This window comes from Uloborus diversus, chromosome 5 (assembly GCF_026930045.1).
Source record: "Uloborus diversus isolate 005 chromosome 5, Udiv.v.3.1, whole genome shotgun sequence".
Classification (NCBI taxonomy): domain Eukaryota; kingdom Metazoa; phylum Arthropoda; class Arachnida; order Araneae; family Uloboridae; genus Uloborus; species Uloborus diversus.
In genome coordinates, this window is record NC_072735.1 from 152,068,910 (window position 1) to 152,093,945 (window position 25,036).

The following is a 25,036-nucleotide window of genomic DNA, read 5'->3' on the forward strand; positions in this document are numbered from 1 at the left end:
ATTCCAACACTACTGGACCGATTTTGAATTTTTTTTTTCTTCCCAGATGGTCCCATTGTAATTTGGTCTGGATCTGATAAGGGGTCCCGGAGAAATCCAAGAAACTTTAAATTTCATACGTCATGGTCACGTGATGTTGCTGTGATCGGTGTATTTTCTCACCTAAGCTTTTGGCTTTCTCTTGAACGATATTTAATTCTCGCAGCACATGGATGATTAATTTTCTCAGCGCTAAGCCGCATGGTAATTTTTTATTATAGGTGTTACTAATGTATTTATTACTGCGTAGCAAAGCAGTAAATTAAATATATTTTGCTACTTTAATAGCTGAATCAATTACCTTAATATTTTATTTACTAAGAAATAACTTTATTTAGGCACTAACATATAAAGTTCTCTATTTAATATTCCAATTTTTAAATATATTTAGTGTTCAACTGAGGGGGAATTGAATACAGAACACCACTCCCCCACGATTTAATTTATATTCTTTAATAATATACAGTATAACTGTGTATGATTTCTGAAGTTTGACCAATACTCTGGATTTACTACTTCACGATATCGCCAGTTTAATTTGAAATTAGAGTTATATTAATTAGCAGGCTTCAAAAAAAAAAAAGGAGGTTCTGATTTTGTCGGATTTGTTTTTTCTTTGTACAATGTTCCATAAATACTCGAAGACACCTGTACCCAGGGGCGTGCACAGGGAGGGGGAGGGACACCTGTTGGCCAGGGCCCGAGCCTGGAGGGGGCCCAATATTTTTGTAACTAACGGTGAAATATAGGGGTGAACAATATGGACAGGGGCCCGGAAAAGTCATTTGTGATGGGCTCCAAAATTTCTGTGCACGCCCCTGCCTGTACCGATAAGGAAAAGTCTATTTTGGTTTGAAACAGCATAGTTCCTCGGCGGTCTAATGTTAATCAAGTTCAGGCTTGATGAAACTGACGGAACTCTTCAAATATCATACTCACATTTAAATAGATTTGTACTTTATTAACTTTGTATATCGTATTACTTAGTGAACCGGTTTTTATGCTTTTTTTTTCTTTAGTGGTGGCTTTGTTTAGGAGTGGTCTAACTTAGGTTAAAAATCTTTGATTTACCCTATTTGTTCTTTAGGGAAAAGTTAAGGGTAAAACAATAAATTTCATGCAATTTCCCTCACAAACGATAAAATATAAAACCCATTGATAAACAAAGGCCATGAAACAAAGGTTTATACTTTCTTTACCTATAGTTAAATAAAGTACTAAAAATATATATTGTTAAGAGTAATGATAATGAAAATTTTGAATTAAGGATTCTCTGAAGCAAACATAAAATTCATTCTAGTGGAATTTTTAATCTTCATCTATAGTGGGGCCATGTGAAGAAACATGCGACTTTTATCACGAGTTGCGAAACATAAATTACAATTTACAATATTACAATTCTAAAATTTACAATTTTAAAAATTTAAACTTAAGCGATTTCGTTTTTTTTTTTTTTTTTTTTTTTTTTTTTTTTTTTTTTAATGACTTGTGCATTTTTTTTCGGAAAGCAAAGTTTGATAAAGTTGAACAAATGATGAAGACAATTTTTTTTGTACATAGTTACGCATTTGAAAAAGTCTTTCTTCACAGTCGTGGGAAGTCTCCGAGACGCTCGCCGTGCTATTTACACTACTAAAAAGCAAAAAATAAATTACTTTTAAATAAAAAAAAACCGCCTTCAAAAAATACCCAGGAACTAAAAAGCAAAAAATAACTGATTACATTTACATTCTATTTCCTACCCAAACATAGAAATGAAATTTATTTTACAATTCCAGTACAAAAATCAACTAAACCAAACACCGAATTATAAAATAAACACAGATTTAAATTACTATACGATGAATTATTTTAAATACCTAACTAACTACTTATATACGATCTCTTAATTTTTAATAACATTTTGAAGTCGGGGCCTCCTATAAACTACTACCTAACGTAACTGAGTAGGTTTAGTTTAAGACTAATTTCCCGTATAGTTAAATTAGTGTTTAATTCAGGATTCGGGCCGTGGTAGCCTGATCGGTAGGGCATTGGACTCGGGGCCGGAGGGGCTCGGGTTCGATCCCCGCTGGTCGAAGACCCACCGTCGTCATTAAAGGGGACTGGGCGACGTTAAATATGCTCGTGGTCTCAATGTCCTCCAAGTGAAACGATACCTCTGGGGGTGCTAGTACCAGGTAGCTATTAGCTCTTGGACTAGTTCTAAATTCTCATTAACTGTTCGATCCGGTGATGGTGCTGCCATCTATCGGTATATAAAAATAATGGAGGCAAGGCACTAGTATGCAGACCTCGACATAAATACAGTTGAAGTCAGTTGTGACTCTTGAATAGAATAGAATAGAATAGAATTCAGGATTCGGTGGGTTGTCAGTTACTTAAAAGTAATTTTTACTTAAAAGTAATTTATTTCTTTTGCATTTCGTGAAAAAAAAAAAGGTCATATTAAACTGAGGCTGTAGATGTTTTACAGACAGTTTTCTTTCTTCTAAAATGATAAGCAAAATTGTAAAATTTGCATGTTACAAAGAATATCAGATACTAGTAGAATTTCAACGAAAATAAAGTCGATTAAGTGTATACACAGACCATTGCACATTCTAGCGCAGAACAGTGATAGTTGCCTTAGCCATAGAGATATGGCGCCACCAGTCATCTCCACTTCCACAATTTGGATATGAGATTGAAAAGTAAGGAAACTTTCTTCAATCTCCTATATTTCGTAAGCAGTGGTCTTCTTAAGTACGGGTGTGACGCGGGGTGGTAATTTGTGGTCTCACCCCCCCCCCCCCCTCCGCGCAAAAAAGTGTTATATGTACACAGAAATTTTATATAATTTGTAAAATCAGCTTTCTTTTATTCACGTGTATAAGGAAAATTTGAGCTAACGAATGTGCATGAAATGACAAATATAATTTATGAAAAGCGTTCTATGTGAAACTTTTCCGATACGCATATGTGAGCAAATGTGGTAGGGGTAAGTAACGTAGAGTAATTACAGAAAAAAAATGAAGCTTCTAAGTCAGGCCCGTCTTCCCGAAATTGTCCAGATGGAGCAAGGGTATTTTAAGGGCGTAACTACGTACCGCAAGACCCCGCAACGCGGTGGGGCCCGAAGTCTGAAGGGGCCCGAAAATTTTTGAGCTTTGTTTTCATTCAATTTTGTTAAATGTTTCCGAAAATCAAACTTAGTTCAAAAAGCATCTATTGGTGCTGGGGCCCCCTAGAACCCCAGAACCTACTGACCTAGGGCCCCCGATTACGATATCCTCGGGCCCTAGGCTAAACACTTTTTCGGGCCACTCATACAGCCAAACATTACAAATTTTGCTATTTGCTAAAAAAATTTTTGCCATTTGGGGCCTCAAATAGCAGGCGCTCTAGGTCACGTCTAGTTGACCTATTCAGTAAATAGGCCCTGAGAAAGAGGGCCCACGACCCAACGCGAAAAACAAACCTTGGCTCGGTGCAAAAAGTATTATATGCCCTCCCTAGGCCACCTGCTATGAACGGAAGGGAAAATTCCTGAAGGAAAATTACAAGAAGAAAAAAAATGCTGATCATACCGGAGCCCGGAAAAAGACAGCCAATAGAAATATAGGGGTAGGATCTAGATTGGAGGGGGGAGGAAGGGGCCTGAATTTTTTCTAGCTTTGTTTTCATTTAATATTATTAAATTTTCCGTAAATCAAACTTATTTTAAATGTTTATATTGGTTCTGGGCCCCCTAGGGCCCCAGAACCTATTGGCCTTGGGCCTCTAATAAAAATATCAGAAGTCGTATGCCAAACACTTTCTTGAGGCCCTCTTGTAGCCAAACGTTACAATGTTTGCCATTTGCTAAAACAGTTTTCGCATTTGGTGGCCTATAAATAGCAGCAGCTCTAGGTCTCAGTATAGTTGGCCTATTGAATAAACACGCCCTACGTTAGGTGGCGGAATAGCCTCCGACTCCTGACCTCCCAATTTTAAGAAAAGAAATGCTATAGCTACTTAGTTTTAAGTTGATTTTTTTGGGAGGGCGGGGGGCAATTGCTAATGTATAACCTACTAAGTGTTTTTACTTTTTTTTAAACAATAAATAAAAGATAGGGACTTAGCCAAGAAGGTGGGGAAGAAAGAATCCTTAGGCTAAATAAGGCTTTTTGCTTCACCAAACACAGCCTATTATGTTTTTAAACTTCAATTTCGAAAACATTCTGGAAGAGAGTACCAAAAACGTTTTGGGGGACTTCGATTTCGAACTTCATCCCTTCTCAAATTTTTAATTTTGAAACTTTGATTTTCAAAAAATGCTGGGAGAGCATCGGAACTCGACCCTTTCTCTTCAGGTCATCAGAGGTGAACTACGTTTCATGAGTTCAACTTTGAAAAGTTTCCGGGGGAGAGAGCCTCCGAACCTTCGTTCCTTTTAAAATTACTTAACATCAACTAAATTTATGTTTTGGAAACTTCAATATATTTTTTTTTTTTTGGAAGTCTAATCTTTGAACAGCTTCCCCTAATATAACATCCTTAAAACGCATCTGTGGAGCACTTTCGATAAAGTTAGGGGAAGGAATGAAGGGTTTGAAACATTGCCCTTTAATATTTCTAAATCGAAATTCCAAAAAGACGCTTCAAGGATGGCTCACAATAGCATTTTTAAAACTTTAATTTCGAAAAATTTACTAAGAAGGTCCTCAAAACGTGCATTCTTCTTAATATCACCTAAATTCGCCTAAAATTGCGTTTTTGGAAATTCAATTTCGAAAATTTTGAGGCAGAGTCCCCAATTTCAATCTTATAATGTAACGACATATGAGGTGGCCTACAATTGCATTTTTAGGAGTTTCATTTCTTAAAAATTTCCGGGGGAGAGTCCCCCCCCCCCCATTAACACAAACGAAGATTGTCTAAAATTACGTTTTTAGAACTTTAATATCGGGAGATTTTCGCAAGAGCCACTGACTCCTTCACCCAAAGGGCCAAAGGTGACTTACAATCATGTGTAAAAACTTTCGAAAAATGTATGTCCTCCGAACCTTCCAGCCTCCTAACATCACTGACGAACGTTTAAAATCACTATTCTAGAAATTCGAAAAACTCCGGAGGAGAGTTCTGAACCTCATTCTTTCATCTAACGTCATCAAAGGTATTACATTTTTAAAAGTTCAATCTCGAAAAATTTCTGGCGATAACCCCCGAACTTCGTTGTTTTAACATCATCGAATTTCTTTTAAAATTGTGTTTTTCGAACTTTCAATGCCAAAATATTTGTAGAAGACATCCACTGACCCCTTTCCATTACGTAACAAAAAAAAGCGGACTTGCAATCGTGTTTTTAAAACTTCAATTTCGAAAACTTTACAACGAAGGGCCCTGAACCTTCCACATATAGTCTGAAATTCTGTTTTTTAAACTAGAATTTCAGAAACAGAATTTCAGAAGTTTAGAAATTCTTCCCGAACCCCTATTTCTCTACAAATATTATATTTACAACTAGTGGTACCCGCACGGCTTTTCCCGTAATTGAAAATTAAAAGGTCATTTGGTTCGCCTGTATATTTACAAATAATGGATGACGTATTTCTCGCCAATTTGCTATGTTCATTTGCTCGCCAATGTTACGGTTCCACGTTATGATAATTTCATAATTTACTCTTCCACGTTGTGATAATTTGCTCGGTAAAATTTTCTTAAAATTGGAATAGAAAAATAACAAAATCGAATTTTCGAAAAATTGCTTCGAGGTGCACACCCCTATGCTACAAACTTTGTGCCAAATTTCATTAAAATCGGCCGAACGATCTAGGCGCTGCGTGCGTCACAGAGATCCAGACAGAGAGACTTTCAGCATTATTATTAGTAAAGATTTAATTCATATTGCTAATTCTTTTTCTCCTCATTGTGACGAATTCTCCGGATTTATGTAGCTAATTAACCCTTTCTAAACTAGAAGGTGATCTGTGGGGCTGGGCTGAGAAAACCGAAAAAATTGTACTACAAATACACATTAATACGGTTTTTAGTAGGGGGCCCAAAATGAGATTTTGCGGTGGGGCCGAAAATTTGAAGTTACGCTACTGGGGTATTTACACAATGTATATTACATAGAAAATCGGTCAACAAAACTAGCCCCACTTACATGTAAATACATTAATTTCTCAACGTTGGGGAGGGCAGTTGAATCCTCCTGAACTCCTAAATGACGGGTTAGTCCTGGATCTGACAACACTTCTGTAGGAAAGTTTGAGTAGGGAGAATTTTTTTTCAAAAATGCTTAGTAGGTGTCCTAGAAAGTATTTTGGGCTCGGGTGGACATCCGCCACCTGGTCACTTCTCCTGCTATGACGTCATCAAAGATGGCGGCTTCTCGATCACATAAATGCTCATATTTATTTTAATACTTGACTTTTTTGCGTGATTCTTGCACATTTTTACATTAATTTATATTAACTAGTTTACTTTTAAGTTACAGTGTTAAAACTTTCCCGAAAAAGTAGTTTCAAAACAATTTATTTTATTGTTTTTTAATTATTTCCCTTTTTGAAAATTCAATCTTTGAAATTATTTTTCTAACTGTCAATCGTTGAATAACCGTATAAAATTATACTCAAAAACTATTTACGTAAAAAAATATTTGTTTTCCATTTTCATTTGGTGTGACTAATCAATCCGAATGTTTATTAGTCGCTCCACTTAGGTGCGCCACTATAGGTGGCGCAGACATAACATTATAGCGCGTTGTTATTCTTCGAAGTAGTAAGCTTGCAGTCAATGAATTATATGATGTGTTATGAGTGCGACTGAGGGTGGTTTTTTAGATGATGAAGTCAAGTATTAAAATAAATATGAGCATTTATGTGATCGAGAGGCCGCCATCTTTGATGACGTCATAGCAGGAGAAGTGACCAGGTGGCGGATGTCCACCCGAGTACAAAATACTTTCAAGGACACATGCTAAGCATTTTTGAAAAAAAAAAAAAATTCTCCCCACTCAAACTTTCTTACCAGATCCAGGACTAATATTCATGTTGGGAGAAACTATGTTCAGATTGCAGGTGAAATCTTTTTTAGAAGAACTTTACATTGAGTCCTACGCTACAGAGTTTGAAAACTTACAAAACATTCAGCAGAATATTTCTCTGGCATGGGAAAAAAAATCGGATCATATAGATGTAGATGGTAATGTGGAAAAACTCTTCTCGGATTTTGAGAGGTTTGTCAGCCGAGGAAGGAAAATGTAAGAGCAATTTTTGTACTGGGACAATTTTTTGAAACTCGTCCAACTTCTTAGAAATTTGATTCGTTCAGATAGACAAGGTATTTGGGAATTCCATTTAGATACAGTGCAGAAACTTCAACCAGTATTTGCCGTATTTGACTATCAGCGATGGTCTTCTCTGTATTTAGAAGACATGAGGAGACTAACCAAGACAGCCCCAGAGGTGCATGAAATGTTCATGAAGGAGAAAAATGTTGTGAAACGATATGATCATAAATTTGCAGCTGTTGCTGTGGATATGGCATTAGAAAAAGTCATTAATAGATCCCAAAAAAGCTCATCTGGCATCTTAGGGCGAACTAAACAGAAAGATTTTGTAGCAGAATGGGAAATAACGCATCATGAACGTTTGATGTTATCAAATTTATTTCGAGAGGTAACAGACTCTGTGGCTTTTGTCGAAGGTTTGAACATTCACCATGAATTTTCAAAGAAGAAAACTCAGAACATAGATGCTAACAAAAGCACTGGTTTCCCAAGATACAAAGGAAAAAATATTAAAATTATTTAAGATAGGCGAAGAGATGTATATGTACATTGCGGAAAACACGATGCGAGGACAAAACAGTTAGAATATTAAGCACCATCCATAAAGCCATGTTGCCACCATTTCATTGCACCAAAGCGCAAAGTATAGGTGCTACAAGGAAAGTTACTAAAAAGATATCGAACATGTCATCCCACCGAATGATACAAATACCTCAGGCTCGTTCGTACGGCATGCAAGAGCTCTTTTGTTATGAGCTATCTGAAAACTGTTCATTGTTCAATGATCAAGGGCTAATGGTAAAACCACAAAAAGTGCATTGTTAAAAGAGCTGGAAACATCTTATGGTAGCACCAGTGATGATACCTGGTTCAAGTCTGATGATAAAACCTGTTTTATAATCAACGTCATGAACTCTGTACGAAAGGTTATGACAAATGAAAATAAAACCTTTGGTGGAGCTGTTTCAGGTTTTTCGTCATGCATCGGGAGCATCACCAAGAACTGTGGAAGAGTAGATTACATTTTTGACAGATATCGCAAATTTTTTCCTAAAAAGTCTGAAAGTGTGCAAAGTCAAGGTAGCAGCATCGTTATAGATGTGGTCAAAATCTCAGAAGATATTCCATTGCCTGTCACACTCAGCAGCTTTTGGGGATCTTCAAGAAACAAACTGATGTTGCAAAAGTTCATTGCTGATACAGTGCCACCTTTTTTGACTCAAGCACCACATAATACCAACTACACTACTGTCTGACAGTAGAGGAAGCTGACTTCAGAATGTTGATTCATTCAAAACATGCATCCCTGTGTGGGTTCACTAAAATCATTATTGTTAGCGCTGACACTGATATAATGGTGTTAGCTTTGTTTCACTATCTTACTCTTCAACGATTTGGTGTTCAGGAACTTTGGGGTGCGTACTAGAGTCGGTGATAATACACGATTCTTATCTGTTAATGATATTCACCGAAAAATAGGTGAAAACTTATGTTCGTTGCTTCCTGCGATCCACGCACTATCTGGATCAGATTATACAAGTAAATTTGGTACCAAAAAATCTGCTCTTCACTGTGCATCTGTAGAGTATTTGGAGAGTTTTGGCGTATCTTCTGACTGGATTTATATAGAGCAAAGCCTTAAATCTGCAGAAGAATACTTAGTGCAAGTAATGCGAAAAGGGTCATTCTGTAAATCTTTCGATGAACTTTGGTTATTGCTGTATCATCATGCGAAAAATATTGACACTGATAACTTGCCGCCGACTAGCAGAAGTGCTAAGGGTCACTGATTAAGATTATATTTTTACACATACCTACAACGACATTGTATTGACGATGTTGCCGTTGACTTAGATCCTTGTGAAATTGGTTTTGCAGTGGTAGAAGATGATTTGATGCCAGAAAAGAAATTGCAGAGATTTCCAGCTGATTATATTGGAGCATTTAATTGCTTGAAATGTGCCAAGTCTTAATGTACTTGTAGAGCAAATGAAGTAACCGGTTGCTCTTTCTGTAAGTGTAATAGTACGGGTTTGCAACCAACTTGTAACAACCCCTTTTAAATATAATTTTATTACGTGCAGCAAAAAAAATAAAAAAAAATAGTTATTAAGCTATAGCAGTAGTAAAAATACATTGTTATTTGCCTTAAAATCACTAATTGTAACTTACTGGCCAAATTTTCATTTTTGTTGGTTAAGTATTAGCATAAATTTGGGCTTATATGGGGATGAAAGCGCGCGCCCGCCATCTTTGATGACGTCATAGCTAAAAAATGTACGAAATGGCAGAAGTCCACATAAGCTCTAAATACTTTTTAGGACACCTACTAAACATTTCTGAAGAAAAATTCTCTGTACTCAATCTTCCTATCGAAGTACTAAGCATTTATGAGAGCGAGCGGCCGCCATCTTTGATGACGTCATAGCAGGAGAAGTGACCAGGTGGCGGATGTCCACCCGAGTCCAAAATACTTTCTAGGACACGTACTAAACATTTTTGAAAAGAAACTCTCCCTACTCGAACTTTCCTACAGAAGTGCTGTCAGATCCTGGACTAGGTTTGGGCTAAGCTATACTTAATAACTAAAGGCAATGAAACACATCAAAAAACAAAAAGCAGAAAGGGCTTACCAATTATTTTCTATTGCATACACAAATATTTGGATGGAAAAGTGACAAAGTTAGAAAATAAACTTTAAATGGGTTTAAGTCTTTACTGCGAAATAAATTTGTACGTTTCAATCCCATTTCCGGGCACAAAAGATAGAAAAAAACTTCGCTACACAAGCAACAAAAACAGTAATAAAAATACCTCACAATTCTTAGGGGTGCCGTCCCTCCGCCCTTCGAGCTCCCCCCCCCCCCCCAAATCACGAAGACTCCCCCAAAAGCAAGAACCCCTCTAAAAATAGAAAAATACCACTCAAAACACCCCCTAAAAATTTCAATAGCGCAGTCTGCAGCATAACCCCCACCACCTAAGAAGGTATCCTTGCAATTCTGAATGCTCCAAAGTCCAAAAGGTTGTAAAAATAACGAAAAGGCGAATCAAGTTGTTATGAATCCGTGTCTGCAGACATTTTGTCTTCATTTCAAGGGGAAGCTTTTTTTTTTTTTTTTGTATGAACAGATAATAAATTCAACAAAAGGAATAGTGAGAAAATTAACTCTAGAGCAGTTGGAGGATAACTTTAAAAAATAAAATGCGTATTTAATTTTAATGTTACATACATTTGATAGGTTAAATGTACTTTTAAGTGTTGGAGATGTATTAAAAATGTTTGGCGGAAATTTCTGAAAGGAAATATTTACATTTTTTACAAACTCTAAAATACAGTTTGGGTGTCATTCCCAGTATTATGTCACCCGATGCAAACGGTCCCCAGCTTTGAAACAAAAATTTCCTCTCCCATTAAAATTACATATAGGCACCCATGAATTCAAAAATTTATTTTCATTTACGCATAAAACAAAATACCGTTGAAAGAATAAGAAAAAAGAAAAAAATTCAGTGAAAAAAGAAGACCTAAATAGTTTAAGAAAAAAATCCCCCCCCCAAAAAAAATATCAACATCATTAAAGATAATAATTATAATAACTTTATCGTGCGTTTATAGGAGCGAATAATGGATTTGCAAATAGCAAAATACTGACCCAAATTTTCTCAGCATCCTCTTCTACAGATGAAAGAGCTTATATGGAAGCACATTTTCGACAGCCACTTCAAAGAAAAGTTGCTATAGAAACACACGCTTGCGCACGCATAGTTGAATAATTCATGAAAAATCGATGATTATTAGTTGCTAATAATTTGTTAATGAGACTGGCAGGTTAATAAGACTTGAACAATAGTTTAAGTTTTTTAAGTAAAATATATAAAACTTGTGTCTAAAAGTTTTTTGATAGCTTCATTTTTTTTTCTTTTGCATTTTTATGGTAAACGTTTATAAACAAATATTGTTTCATATTATGTGTCTGGCGGCTCGTACGGAGAGCAAAGAAGCAACAGCCCCCTCATCTACAAAAGTAAAGGAACGATGCCCGCCCCCCTCCCTTCTTTTTAGAGTTAACTAGTGGTACCCGCACGGCTTTGCCCGTAATAGAAAATTAAAAGGTCTTTTGGTTCGCCTGTATATTTACAAATAATGTATGGTGAATTTTCTCGCCAATTGGCTTGTGCCCATGTTACGGTTCCACGTAATGATAATTTCGTAATGTACTCGTCCATCTTATGAGAATTTTGTTCTTAAAATTGGAATAGAAAAAGAATCACATCGAATTTTCGAAAAATCGCTTCGAGGTGCACACCCCATGCTACAAACTAACTTTGTGCCAAATTTCATGAAAATCGGTCGAAAGGTCTAGGCGCTATGCGCGTCACAGAGATCCTGACAGACAGAGGGACTTTCAGCTTTATTATTAGTAAAGAAAACAAGCGACAGATAGTAAAATGATTTTTTACAGGGTCGATTGATTTATTTCACGAAAGTAACAACTAAATTTTCACTATCTCAAATAAATAAGAATTTAAAATTTTATTATTTCATTAAAATTAAAATGGAACTTCAAATTGGGGGGGGGGAGGAATTCAATTGGAATTATTACTATGTGAATTGAAGACTAATTTATCAAAAGGGAACATATCTATTTTCCTAAAATGTTCAGGAAGTGAGAAAAACGAATTAGGGTAAGAGCAAAATAGTTTTATCAACTTTTCTTTGTGCAGAACTGAGCACAAAAGCACAGAAAATCGTGGATCAAAGTAAGAAATGTTTGTGTAAAAAAAAAAAAAAAACAAGGAGATATCGCCACCTTAATTTTGGATATGTGCCCTTTTAAACGAAAACCTGAATATGACATGAACCTTAAAGTAGCGGATTAAAATTTGAGGATTTTGGACATAAGATTCCTTTGGATCTAAAACTCTTCGTACTACAGATTCTTTCAGGATATGTCCAGTTTTGTTCAAAATAAAACGTGCAGAGGACGGATTTGTTACTTTCAGATCTAAAAGCCACAATTTACCCTTTAGGGATATCTGAAGTTATTAAATTTTGCATTTAACAACAATTTTGAAGTTATATAGTGAGAACACTGCTGTTTCAAAATGGTTGCTGTGTTTTGGAAAAGTGGTTGTTTATTTTCGATCTATTTTGAATAGCTGATACAAAAAGTTTTTTTTTTTTTTTGAGATTTTTGAGCATTAATTCTTGAATCAGACTATCTGTACTATAATTAATGCAATTTTCAAAAGATAACTTTAATGCAATTATGGCTTAAAAAGTTTTTAAATATCTCCTCCTCTATCCTACCCTCCTTATAGCCATAAGTTTAAGTTTTAAATAATAAATATTTTCCTTGAATTTTAATCATTTTAGTTTGTAGTGTAAGTCACAATGTAGTGTAAGTCACTGCCATTTCTTTGTTGTCTGAAGTAATTTTGCCCCCAAAATTATAATGTTTGCTCATTTTTACCCTGTAGATGGCAAAAACAGCAGCTGAAGAAAAAAAAGAACAAGGATTAAAAGCAAGTACACATTTTCAAGCTTTTATAGATAATGATTAATCCAAAAATCAAAAGAATCGACACAAAGAAAGAGGAAAAGAGGAAAACAATGACTATTGATGAAAAAGAGTTAAAAAAAGCAAAGAAAAGAGAAAACAATAAGGACATTGTATAGATCAAAGAAAGCTTTAAAAGCTGTTGCCAGTGAAGCTAGTAAGTCTTTTAATTCAAATTTTGATTATCCTAGAAAAGCGTTCAGAAGTCCAAGTTCATTTGAAAAAGCCATTGTTAAAGTTAAGAGAGGCCTGGACTGAAGAACATATGAAAGTAAAGCTCTTATAAAAAAAATGGCTCACCTGTTGGTACCGGACATGTTGTCATCACCACACCCTAAACAGTCAAGAGTCACAAGAATAAGTGACAAAATAAAAGTGCAAGTAAATAGCAAGCACAAAGTTTTTTGAAAAAGATAGCATATCCTATCAGAAACCTGGAATAAAAGATTTATTAACCATCAGACGTAAAGATGGCAAAAAAGCGAAAGTACAGAAAAGATATCTATTCATGACTCTAGGCGAAAAACATGCAAGTTTCAAAAAGGAAAATGCTGATGTCAACATTGGTGTGTCTAAATTTTGTGAACTGTGACCAATTCATGTTTGAGGAAAGTTGTGAAGACTGCTTCTACCAAAATTGTATTCACCTTGGAAACTTAAAAAATCTGAACAGTATTACTCAAGATTTAGCTGAAAAATAACTGGAAGAGGAGATCAAATACTTCCAGTGGATAACAGATGAGACAAACAGTCTCAAGGCAAAGCATTTCTTCAACATTGGAAAAAGCTATTGAAAAGTTGAAAAAAGAATGCCACAGTTCCTGCAACATGTTTATATTAAAAGCCAATAAGAAACCTTTTCTTGCAAGCAAAAGTAACACATGCCCCCCAAACACTTTATTATTATATTTCGATTTTAGTGAAAATTATAACTTTTGTTTTCAAGTTGAAATTCAATCAGCCCGTTGGGCTTCAAAATCTTGCACTTTTTACACTGCAATGGCTTACTTTCTTGATGCAGAAACATGCAAATCTATACTATAATTCCCATTTGCGGGAAAAATAATTTTTAAGCGTTTCACTGCACAAATTATTAGGAAAGAAAATGTCTGCAATGGAAAGATTTTTTTCTTCATTTGGCCTGAGAAGGAAGACATTTCAAATATTGATTTGACTAAAGACATAATAAAATTACTTAAACCCGACTTTGATCGTCGATTTCACAATACTTTTCCTAATTTTGATTTTTTAAAATATGTGATGGGTTAGTTTCATTTTGTTGCACATTTTAACTGTACCTTGTATGTTAAAATGTAGTGTAAGTCACATTACAGTAGTAGTGTAAAAGTCACGCAGAATAATATTCATTAAAAGAAAATTATACAATTTAGAATCTATTTGTTTTCATCTGTTGATATTCAAAACCTTAGTTATAAAACTGCATTAATAGAATGTTTTTTAGACAATATATGAAGGGACTGATTTACGGCAGGGCATTCGGGGCCCGAGCTCGGGGCACCAAAGAAAAGGGGGCACCAAATTTCTGTCATCAATTTTCTTTTTTTTTTTAGAAACCAGTGTTCAGGGCCTCTAACTAAAGGAAACAACAAAAACTTGTCATTTGACATTTTTTTTTATTAAATGAAAGCATATTAGCCTATTGTTGCGGAGAACGATCATTTTCGCTATTGAAGAGTCCTTTTAATTGAGTGTCCTTTGCGTACTCTCATTTCTGATGGTAAATTATCTTTATTAGCTCTGTTATCAATAGAAGTAAGTTTGACCTAAAACTTGATTATGAGGATATTGTACATGAATTTACTCCAAGAAAACAAAGGAGAAAATATATAAAGAATAATTGATGCGCAGAAAGCACATTATGATTTACCTTTACCATTCATATCATATCATAATTTTTCCATCTGCGACTGTAAAAAATTTTCTAACATGAAAACCATAAAATTATTTTAGATTTATATTAAATGATTTCTTTGCAAAACATCTAAATTACTAACTTTTCCGTATGAAATCGATATTTTAAAGTTTTCTTTCTATCTAAATAATGTCCAACACTTACCTTCATATTTTTTGTGTGTGGGGGGGGCACCATATCTGTCAGTGCCCAGGGCACCCAGGTGAGTAAATCGGTGCCTGAATGTATGAGGAAGAAAACGCAAGTTAAAATGATAGCCAAATAAAGACTTCCTTTCTAGTAGTGTAAGTCACATCATGACATTTTTATTTGTAAATATTAAAGTAAAATATATGAACAAACTTGATGCACTGATAAAATTAGTACATGTGCCTAGTATACCAAAAACATATATAATATTTCTTTAATTATTACTAAAAATCAACCTTATACACAGTGTTTAAAAATTTTTCAAATATAGCGTAAGTTACGCATGGAAATAGTCTACAATAAAAACAAAAAAAGCTTTATAAAGATATTTTTATGCTCTTTAATTTACTAGTTTACAATTTTGTTTGCAAGTAGTTTGAAGATACCAAGAGATAAACTGAAAAAACGCACTTAAAATTTAAGACTGCGGCACAAGGTCTCACCACCGGGGACTTTAAGACCTTTTTGTACGTATGTGCTAATTTTCAAAGCTACATGCTTTTATTTATTTATTTTTTCCGAGCTTTTGTTTTTTGAATGTTTTTGAACTTAGAAAAAAAAATCAACTTATGACCCCCTAATGCTCATATCAAATCTTATCATCAAAGGAGAGTTTTAACCATTCAAAGATTAATGTATTTTTTTATTTAATTTCAGATTTTGAGACTTTTCACGTGGTATTTCAATATTTCAACGCGGGAAATATTCAAATGTATGGTATATAGTACCGTTAAATGAAATTTAATAGTAATTTGCCATTATGACAGTAATTTTAAGACTTGGAAAATATTTAACAAGTTGATTTAAACATGTTTAATATAACCATTAATAAGAGTCTTAGAATTTTACCACACAGGTAAAACTCTATTTATTCTCATATATCTCAGCTATTATAATTGCTTACAATTCTGATACATCATTTGATTGTTTTGTACAGTGCTGCCTAACCTACGGCCCACAGGATATATGTGGCCCGTGAAGCTGTTAAATGTGACCATTTATTCTGTTCAACATTGCGGATCGAAAACCACAAAATGCTGTATTTTTGCAGCGAAATGGTTGGACATTGGTTTCTAAAAGTCAAACGGAAATGGTGTTCATGAAATACGCATTTAGTACGGATGGCAACATAGGCGGCTCGTACGGGAGGGGACAAAGGTGGGGCAACTGCCACTCACTTTCAAAAATAAAAGGGCCTAGCCAACTCACTTTTCAAAGTTAAAAATTATGGAACGATTGAAAATGCTTTTTTACACGGTGTACTGATTTATTTCACGAAAGTGAAAATTGAAAATTCCACAAAAATGGACTTTTCATACTTCACAAAATAGAACTTTGAATTCAGAGGAGGAAGTTCACGGTGGCCATCCGTCTCGATTATTGAGGCCATATTCCTTTTTTTTATGGAGATCATAGAATTAGTAATGTTAAAAGCCTTTAATGTAGCCCAATTTTACAACAAAAAAAACAGCTTCTTGGGCCACGCTCCCCAACCCTCCTAACACATTTCTTTTGACCCCCCCCCCCCACACACACACACTTTATTGGTACACCAACCGGAACCGCCTATGGACAGGGCCGATCCTAGTAGGTGTGCAGGGTGTGCACCGCACAAGGGCGGCCAAAGCAAGGGGCGGCCGCGGGCCGCATCATATAGTTCTTATAATCAAGCAAAATTCCTCAAGAATTTCTCACAAGATAACTTATAATAAATCGAATAAATATGCTGAATTTTTAATGTTCAATTATCAAAGTACGTAAGTTTCGATTTCCCGACAGCATAGCATAGTTCAAGAAAAATAGAATGTTAGGGAACATTTTGTTGCTTCATTGTCCATTAATATCTACTCTTTATACACATGCTTCATTTGGTGGCAAAATTTGTGACAGAACCGTTAATCAGGCATGGATACAGGGGGAGGAGAAGTGAGGGAAATGACCCCTTCCTGAAGCATGAAAGGGTGACTTCTAAAAGGAGCACCGAGGGCGACCACTAATGTTTGCCCCCACCCCACCAAACTTTTATAGACCTAAACAATGAAGACATATTTTATTTATATAAAAAAAAGAAGCTATACTGATTAGATATTCTCGCAAGCATTTCAAACAACAAATTCTGTGTTCAATAATCGTGGATGCGTGGAGAGAAAGTGGAAAATTGCAACTCCCCTGGGATTCAAACATATTTGAATGACTAACAAAAAATTTCTAATTTTCCCCCTTTACGGTAATTTTTTCTAATTAAGATCCCGAATGAACTGCCCGGTTTCTGATCTGGTAGGAGGACAGGGCTCTTGCACCGGGAAGCAAATTTAAATGTTGCTGCAAAACGAAGATCCAAAAGGATACCATGACCTCCTTGACGAGACTAAAGAAGGCTTAAAATTGCGTTTCTAGGACTTAAATTTTGGAAACTACGCTGCTTGAACCACCGATCTTAAGGACCCAATTAAGTCTCTGATTCACCCCTTCCACCTTAACTTAATCAAACATAGCCTAAAAATGTTGGCCCTAAAATCCAAAATGTGTTTTCAGAGGACAGCTTTTCCTAATGTCATCAAAAATTGCTTTATGACATTTTTCGGATTTCTTTTTCGAAATTTTTGCGATGGAGGGCCCCGAAATCCATTCCCAAACATTACTACCAAATGCAGTCTCAATTAGCGTCTTTAGAGAAGCCTCTAATCCCGCCCCCTCTCTCTTAACGTACTGAAAAACAAACCAAAATTGCATTTTTCAAACATCAGTTTCAAGAACTTTCGGAGAAGGACCCCGGATCCCCCTTTTCTTCAACCCTATCACTATACACCTCAAAATTTCGTTTTTAGACGGTTCCGTGGAGCCACAGAACCCTTCCTGCCTAAACTAGCCTGAAATTGATTTCATTTTCAAAAAACAGTTCGTGAGGGCACACTGAACCCCCGCCCGCTCTTAGTCTCATCGTTCTTAAACAATGCCTAAAATATGATTTTGGGACTTGAATTTCTAAGAAATTCCGGATTAGAACTGCCTGGCTTATGTAACTTTTTACGGCGCTAGGGCATACCCATCAATGGTCGAGGCAAGGTGGACAAAAGTCAATGGTTGTATTTTTTAAATATTAATATCGGAAAATTTCCGAAAGATCCACTGAAGCTTCCCAGTTTCGTTAACGTCACCAAAGATAATATATAATTACGCTTTTAGAAATATCCGCTTGGGAGCTCCAAAACCCTTCCTTCCCAAAAATAGCCCATAATGGATTTTATTTCCGAAAAATATTTCGGTTCAGAACATTTTCACGTTACCCCTATCGTTTTCAAATATAACCAACAATGGGTTTTTGAAACAATAGTGCCAAGAAACACCCGGAGGAAGGCCGCCAGGTCCCCTACCGTAAGCAAAGACAGCCTAAATTTGCTTTTTAAACTTCAATTTCGAAAACTTTCGATGGGAGACGATTGAATCTCCTTCCCTCTAGCAATGTCAACAAAGGAAACCCAAAATTGCGTGTTTAAAACTTCAGTTTCGGAAAATTTTCGGAAATTACGCGATCCTTCCTATGCTACGCTCACCAAAAATAGCTTCGAGTTGATTTCAATTTTGAAAGAAATTTAAGAAAGAGCTCCAACATTACTTTCCCCTGAAGTCTCGAAAAAGTTCCTAAAATTGCGATATTTGACATCAATTTCAAAAATTTCTCCATGCAACTTGAAACCTCGACTCTTTTGTCCTTGCAACCGAACACAACCAAAGATGAACTAAAAATATTTTTCATACTTTAATTTCGATAATTTTCTCGGAGAAATCCCCCTCCTCCGTCCTTCCTCTGATGTCACCGAAGACAGACTATAAAATGCGTTTTTACGACTAGTAAACTTTGGCATCTATTACTTTCTTAAAAGATGTAAATTGTACCTAAGGAGTTTCTTATTATAAAATTTTTCTTCCTTCTTATAAGTTCATCATTCTTCTGTTTTCTTTTTCTTTTTTTTAATTAGAACTTGGTATAGAAATTTGAAGAAAGATTTATATGGACGTTAAAGATTTGTCAAAATATGCAAATTACTCTTGAGGAGCGGCACATTTGGTCTTTGCACACGGGCGGCCGACACCCTAGGATCGGCCCTGCCTATGGATGACAACGATTTTTGGTTCGTAAACCTCTTTATCCCCATATTATGTAGGAAAAAAAATGATTTTTTGTGTTTCTGGCCCGCCAGATTGATTTTCATATGAGGTGCGGCACGCGAGTAGAAACAAGTTGGGCACCACTGACAATGATTTTTTTCCCTCTTGAACCACTGCTTGAAAACCATCAATACTTTAGTCATTAAATATCAATGAACAATTGATAAGCAGGTCTAAGAATTTGCAAAGATGAAACTCCAACAAAAGGTGCAGAAAACATGAAGAAAGTTACAACATCCAAAAGGGTTTTAAGTATTCAAAGATTAAAATATTTATTTTATGGAATTTGAAAATTTTTATATGTGCTTCATCATTTCAACGAATGAAATATTATCCAAATTCAAGATATAACATGATATCATTAAAAGAAATTTGATACTAATCGACATTGTGACATCAATTTTTAAGCCTTAGAAAATATTCAACAAGTTGATTTATACATGTACAATGTGACTATAAATATCAGTTTTCACAGATTTTCTGCAGAGATGCAGCTGTTAATTAATCTCTGCCAAATTGGTAAAAAACAAATTAAAGGTAATTTGGCGAAATGGAGAAAAAAAAAAAAAGCCTCCCCGGCGGGGAATCGAACCCCGGTCTCCCGCGTGACAGGCGGGGATACTGACCACTATACTACCGAGGACACATGAGGCGAAATGAAAAACAATATTATAACCAAAATTGTATTTCTGTAACTAAATTCTGTAAATTTTATTCTAATTTTATTAAGGCTTCTTTGTTAAAAAGTTGCTTCAAAACTCCAAAAGGTGAACTTTAGACAAAAGTTTTGAGCAAGAAAATCGATAGTATTCTGTGAGACCTCTTAAATAGTAAGATAAGGAAAGAGTTTTGATTCCCTCCCTCCACGAAAAGCTTTCCATACTCAAATCGTCGAAAACAGGATTGTAAACATTTTTGAAATATAGTTAAATTTTCGTTCTGAAAAGAAAAGCATTTTAATAAGCAATTTTCGAAGAAACTTTTCGATTTAAACGATGTTTATAGCTTCGAAGCTTGTCTTCAATATTATTTTCATATTTTCATTCATACAATTTGAGTGTTTGTGTTCCTAGAATTTCATGCTGGAAGAGCAGTCTTTCCTATTTTTTTTATTCCATGAAGCTCTTTTGTGAATAGTTCACTGTAGGCGTGGAAATAAATTATCACCCAATGATAAATTAATTATTATTATTTTTTTTTTTTTTTTTTGATCAAACAAACGGTTCTTAAAATGTACCTAAAAGGAAAGGAAAAAAAAGAATAACAGAATGACTCTCAAAAGTTGTTTCACTTTTTCTACTTCTTCTTGACAAAAAGATTCTAAGATTTTTTTTTTAAACTTAAAGTAGATGTTTATAATAAATACTGCCTCAAAAAGACAAAACTGAAGAATTTTCTAGTGATAGAAATTTCACAGGAATCCTCTTCAGAATAAGCAAACTCTTTAAAAAATGATACAGTAGGAATATATCCACGATTTCTTTGAGCGTCATAATTACAGAACAATTACATTATAATCCTACAATCACTTGTTCAGCACTTTTACAGTATTCCTCTTACAATAAATGCTTTTATCTATAAAAATGTAATAACTTACCTTCATGCAAAATTTTTTAATTTTTCTGTAAAATATTTCAGGCTTTGGCTTTAATTATTTAACTTCTCCCTGCACACTTTCCAAGTTATACTTTTAAATTACAAGAATACTTCTTGCTTAATTCTTACAAGATAGATGGCAGCACTACAGTTACAGCCATGACATAACTATCTCTGCTCTCCTTCACATAATTTGCGTGCTTCCCTTTTTTAGTAGTGTGCCTCGAAATATTAAGTTTGTGGAATTTTAGTTACAAAATTATACATTTTTTTTTTCAATTTGGTTTCAAACCACTTTTGAAGAAAAGTTTCCCTGATTCACTTTTGAGAGAATAACATTAGCTCCGAAGTTTTCCACCAGGTGGCACTGTAAGCGGTTGCATAATCTCGATTGCATTATGTAGCGCATGGAAACTTTAGCAAGACTTTAGTGCCAATTAGGATCGATGAAACAATTCTAATTCTTCGAAGGGTTCTGAGAAACTGAAAAGTTTGAGAAGCCCTGGTAAAAAGTGTAAGAGACCTTCATTTACTTAACATTAATCACAATGTGAAGGTTCATAAAATTGGGGCTCCATCCATTTCAGTTAAGGGTGCAGAAATTACTAAAGTTGTGTGCCAGCCGCCATGAGCTTATTTTCCGGATCAGTTTCACCCTAAATTGTTTTTTTTTTTTCAAGAAAAATTGGTTAACATGACAATAAACTCGATGCAAAAAAGATAAAATTGTTTGCCCAATCAACAATATCAACGCAATCGAAAATACAGCTAAAATCCTATTAGAGTCGATATTTAGTAACGATCAAAATCTACCTTGTTTGATACTGCCTGCTTACTGCTTCTGAAATGTAAAGTGACAAATTTATGTCTTCAACTTTAAGAATTCAAGCAAAAATCGAACACTTATTTCCATCCTTCACAAGCAATTTCTCTCTCTCACTTCTTTTACTTTGCTCTTTCAATGCCTACTACTACATCTTATCTCTCGTTCTCTCGTATTTACATAGTGATTGAGCAATTTCAGTTAACATTACACCCCCCCCCCTTTTTTTTTTGAAACAAAAAAGCAAGCCCTGAAAAAAAAAAAAATATTTTTGGAAAATTGTTGCATAAGCTCGTTTTTCATAAATTGTATCAAGCCTCTAAAGAATATTTTACGCTTAGGCAGAAACAGATGTGCTTTAATCATCTTCCAATATCTATTTTTCGATCGAATTTGAGTCAGATTTTACTTGTAATGGGTTTGTATGTAAACTCTCAGTCGGGATCGGGAATTACAATTAGTGAGAGAGAGTATAGCTCTTGAATATATTTTTTTTTTAAGTCCCGCAGCTCCTGATCTGGGTCAGATAAGACCATTGATAACATATGTTTTTTTTTTTTTTTCTAAATTTATTTAATACCTCATTGGACAAAGTTGCATTGGGGACTTATAGGAGACAAAGAAGCTTCCTCTCTCCCCCAAATCTTCCCTCCAAATTCATATTCTAATAATTTCCAATGAATTTTATATTGGAAGAGATTACAAACCACTTACAGATAGGGTTCAAGAAAAAAAAAATGCTTTGTCAGTACTAAAGAAATCTTGAAGCCAGAATCCCCGTGATCAGCTTTTTCTGCCTGTTCTCTAAAATTCGATCACAATTGTTCACTTAATGGCAACATTTGACAAGTGGCACGTAGCCGAAAGGGTCTTGCGCGGACTACAAAGGCGCCGCCGATTCTTTCGCCTTTGTCCGATCCATTGAAAAAGTTGCTGAGCGATTTTCTTTGTGGGGTATTCGCCGAAACATGCAGTCGCAAATGCGGATTCCGTTCGCGTCACTTAAGTAAGTGTGCCGTCAAAAGAAGAGGGGTTTTGAGGTATTTGACGCTGAAAAATTCATTTCCACACTTTTTTTTTTTTTTTTTCTCTCTTCTTTTTGACATCGCCAGCAGATTCAGAATTGGTGCCTGCGAGCCCCGAAGAGCCCAACAAAGGCATCAATACTTCTGAGCTGTATGCATTTTAGCTGTATGATTTTTATTTTTCATACGCTATTATTCGGAGAGCGCAGCTGAATAATTTCCGAACTCCGGCCCTTTGTTCGCCCGGGCAAAATATTTACGGTTTGAGATTGGTTGCGGAAGGTGCAAGAAAGGAGACCCAGAACTCACAATAGAGCTTCCCATCGGGTATTTATTCGCACCCTAAAAAAAATTGATAAATAAAAATTTATCTTCTAACCAGTGGCGGGTTTACTTGTTGCAATGGGGTCGTTTCCAAAATTTTAAAAATATTTTTTTCTGAAGGAACATGCTTAAAAACACCATTGTTTGCAACAATTGTTTAAATAATTTGACTAAGTTTACTATTTAAAAAAAAAAACTTTAATCGGCGCGTTTTCATTGTTTACGTTTCTGCCGATGACATCACAAATGATGAAATGCCATTCACTGTTGCCATTCGCAGAACGTAATATTTAATTCGCTTCTTTACTCACGTGTACTGGCAACGATAGGGTAGATAGCAAGCGACGAGCGCAATATTTCTTTCGCTTCTTGATTATCATAACGTGGAATCGCGGTAGACAGATGCGCCAAAATGCATCATTTGTGACGTCATAAAGACCACGCCTTGTTTGAAAAATCGGACATTTTAAAAAATTAATGATAAAATAACTGTTGGGAAAATGAAAGTATTTTCTGGGTCCATTTTATTTGTTTTGTTAATTCTATCAATTTCAGTGACTAAAAGCAGTAGTTTTTTGACTGAAGGAAACAACCCCATTGCGAGGACCCACCAAGATCGAAGAAGACATAAAAATGAAATGTTTTAGATAGCTTTGTGATAGACTCCGAGTCGGTATAAGGCATAAATTCACGTGGCACGTACCAAGGGTACCAAATATGCAGCTAAAGTTTTTTTTTTTTAAATTAAACAAATTCAAACCTCAACACAGCGAAAGCAAATAACCAAATAAAACAGTAAAAACGTGAACAGAATTTTTTTTTGGGGGGGGGGGGACAAAAGGGGGAAAAACCCTAAATTTGTAATTCATCCTTTTTTTTATGTAAATTTTTAATCTATGTAGCAAAAAATTAGTTACTTAAGTTTGAATATTTTTAAAGAAATTGTATTTCGAAACAGAGATTTAAGAAAAACTTACCATAATAAACTAGCTATCGCATTTTTATAGCTTGTGTCACAGTTTTTGCAACTTACCATTTTTTGCAAATATATCTACATAGTATATAATGAAGTCTCTAAAAAGCGTGTGTTTGAACACTTGATATCGTTTATTGCAAAACAAAGGGTGATAAAAAATCATGACTCTGCTTATTTAAAACGCATTTTAATAGATTGAATATGCATTTAATTAAACAAAATACATTCAGTTATACGAAAAATTCGAAAAATGCAGGCTTTTGAAATGAAAGATAAAAATATTGAGAGTACTGAATTCTTGAACTTTAAAATGAAACGTTGAACTCAATTTCAATCTATCTCCCAATGAAAATAATCGAATATGCTAACCAACAGTAAGAAAGCAAATAAGTAACAGCAGCATTAGAGTATGAAAAACTTGAAAAATAGTTTTATCGCAAAAAAATACTACAACTTTAATGAACAGCAGAGAAAAGAAAATCTATCAAGAATTTAAATTGCTCTCGGTTATTTCAGAAGTAATGAGAGGTTGCGTTTTTGGTGCGTAATTATTGTTATTGACTTGATATCTTAAAAAAGAAGTTTAGTAACGATATTTGTATGGGGAAGCTTTTCGCAATTTACTGTGAATGTTTTAAAATTGTGGCACCATTTGCATAGATTTTGTTGAAGTGGACAAAAATATAATAAAATACCTCAGGAATAACTATTAAATTGCAGTTTGGTTTGTAGTTTCGTAAATGGACTCTTTTTTTTTCCATTTATTGAATGAAAGCAAAAAATAAATGACATATTGTGAATTCGTTTTTGAAAATGATGAAATTTTCAATATTTCAACGAACTGCAGAATCTGAACTGTCAGTGAAAATAGCACCTCTTTTTCTTTCTTTCTTTTCTTCTTTTTTTTTTTTTTTTTCTTTTGCAAAATGTTAACTGAAGTCGACGTTCTAAATTATTTGCAATGGGATAGTTTTATTGGATTTTGGATTTAAAGTGAATACGAGAGTAAGCGATTTTAAAAATTAGAAACAAATGAAAAGTCTTTAAAAATGATCAGAAATTAGAAAGAAACAAATGCTACTTTTTCAAATCCACTTTTTTAAAATCACTTTTTAAAAAGAAAAAAATTGAATTCTCCA

The 25,036-nt window shown here is 34.8% G+C and overlaps 1 non-coding gene across 1 annotated transcript; it reads right to left on the minus strand.

Moving 5' to 3' along the window:
* Window positions 1-19,724: 19,724 nt before the first annotated feature.
* Trnad-guc (transfer RNA aspartic acid (anticodon GUC)) lies at window positions 19,725-19,796 on the minus strand. Its single transcript has one exon. It is a non-coding gene; the product is annotated as a tRNA-Asp (tRNA).
* Window positions 19,797-25,036: the final 5,240 nt, after the last annotated feature.